The sequence below is a fragment of the Vigna unguiculata genome, unplaced genomic scaffold, assembly GCF_037176805.1.
Source record: "Vigna unguiculata cultivar grain cowpea cultivar isolate G323 ecotype 2 unplaced genomic scaffold, ASM3717680v1 ptg000055l, whole genome shotgun sequence".
NCBI lineage: Eukaryota > Viridiplantae > Streptophyta > Magnoliopsida > Fabales > Fabaceae > Vigna > Vigna unguiculata.
In genome coordinates, this window is record NW_028196703.1 from 1616 (window position 1) to 3793 (window position 2178).

Below are 2178 nucleotides of genomic sequence, written 5' to 3' on the forward strand. Positions count from 1 at the left end.
AGCCTTTGCCCCGGTAGCCAAGATGAAGTCTGTTCGTCTCCTGCTCTCTATTGCTGCGAATCGAGATTGGCCTCTGTTCCAATTAGATGTTCAAAATGCCTTCCTGAACGGGGACCTCAAGGAATAAGTTTACATGAGTCCTCCACCCGGTTGTGTAAGGGGGGGGGGAGAACAAGAGAGGTCAACTGGAGTGGAAGCCAAACGACGGGGCCGATAATCTGTGATCGATCCGAAGAACCACTGCCAGATACGATTCTGCTCCCCCTTCGTACTACCAATGCGATTCTTGCCCGGCTTTCTTTCGGCTTAAGAAGGCTGCGGTGAGAATGAGGATCACTTCGGAACTCTAGGAAAATGGGCGTTTTAGGGCGGGATCTAAAAGTTCTCCAACGTGTTGCGGAGCCTTCGGCCGTGAGAGGGTCTGTCTTTTGGCTTCCTCAGGGCCGTGTGAAGCTTAGCTTGCTTTAGCAGCCACGTGATGATTCAAGATTCGTGGTAGGCGTAGGAGCTGGGCGAAGCGGTAGCGAAGCTCAGGTGGTGATGCAAGTGCGCGGTGAGCGTAGTAGCCCCCTCGGGCATGCTCTTTGTACAACCAAGCGAAGAGCTAGTGAGGGCCGGAAATATCGTATGTAGTGTAGAATCGGATCTGACTTTACTAGGATTGGAACAAGCGAGGAACGAGTGACCACAAGCTCCGCTTAAGCGCTCGACATTTAGCTTAAAACATGTTCATCATGTGGCCGAGCGAAGCGCACCTGCGTGAAGCAGCCTAGCATCACTTTAGATAGGAGCAGAATGGATGACTTACAACTGAAAGTTCTTCGGATCGATATATCGTACGACGTAATGGAGATCTTGGTCTAGGTCCGGTGGTTCGCAGAATTCGGGACCTAACGATGTTCGATTCGTCACATGAACGGGAGCGGACGATTCCCTCGTCTCTCCCTTTTTCGGGGAATGGCTGCAATCACAAGCAAGTGATTGAATGAGTGGGGGGAAAGCACATGCGGGATAAGCAGGTCTTTCAGGAGACGGTCTAGAAAGAAAAGAGAACTCTCAACAAGCTGGAACTAATCAAGATCAATAGGAAGAGGAGTTAGCTAGAAATTCATTTTTTGACAAAGTTCATGCCACGACGATCTATATGGAAGGGCTGTTTTGTTGATGCATTCCTGTTGAAGTTGAAAAAGAGACAAACACTCATGTTTCAGCTCCCGGATCTGCTTGGATTCTCGTAGAATAAGAGGAGCCGTCTTAGGAAATGACTGAACTTAAAAGACAGATGCCACCGCTGCGAGGCGAGGGAGTAACTTGTCTGATCTTGCGGTGCACTCACTCCCGTTACGAGAATGAAATGACGCCCCAGCTCGACTCGAGACCAAGACTCCTTACAACACAACTCGCACCAATAGCGGCACTGAGCGGCCGGAGATTGATTGAAAAGGCAGCCGCCCCTCCCCCCGCCTACCTACTCGTGCTCGTAGCTCGATCGGAGGTTAAGAGTGTGGTCCGGCGGAAAAACAGAAGTCGTCCGTATCAAGTGATACGTTAATTGCTCAGTAGTGCTTCGCCACTACCGTTGCTGGCGGAAATAGCTTAATGGTAGAGCATAGCCTTGCCAAGGCTGAGGTTGAGGGTTCAAGTCCCTCCTTCCGCTCTTGGCTTCGTCCGTCGTTTAGTGGTAACGAGTAGAGTAGGCATCGCCTCTCGATCCAATCCGTCTTTCCCTGGCCTCCCCACCACACTCTTGATACGAAAGAAACCTCCCGCCATAGAATAGAGAAGAAAGAGATAAAAAGTCTGGGTCCCCTCGATCACCCTTCCCTTGAACCTGAACTGGTCGAGAGAGATGAACCCGCACCACATTTGATAACCTTCGAACCGAAACCCCCAACTCTCCATGGAATTCCAGAACCTAAACAACTCAATTGAGAGCTCCGTGACCGGTTCAATTCAAGGGAAGGTCCACCAATAATGGAAAGGCCATCCCCCTCCCTATCCGTTTCTTGATCCCTCATTCCACGAATTCGTTGTTACTGATTCATTCAAGGACTGAAAGCTTTTCGTTTTATGAAAAGGCATAGACTCCCCACTTCTTTGTCTTATTAGCGCAGGTCTTCGTCAATGATGAAAGCCGCTTAACTGAAGACTCGAGTTGAGAAAGAGGGCTAGGCCAAG

General features: G+C 50.0%; 1 non-coding gene across 1 annotated transcript; it reads left to right on the forward strand.

Moving 5' to 3' along the window:
* Nucleotides 1-1585: 1585 nt before the first annotated feature.
* On the forward strand, nucleotides 1586-1657 carry TRNAG-GCC (transfer RNA glycine (anticodon GCC)). The gene has a single exon. It is a non-coding gene; the product is annotated as a tRNA-Gly (tRNA).
* The last annotated feature ends 521 nt before the right edge of the window (nucleotides 1658-2178 follow it).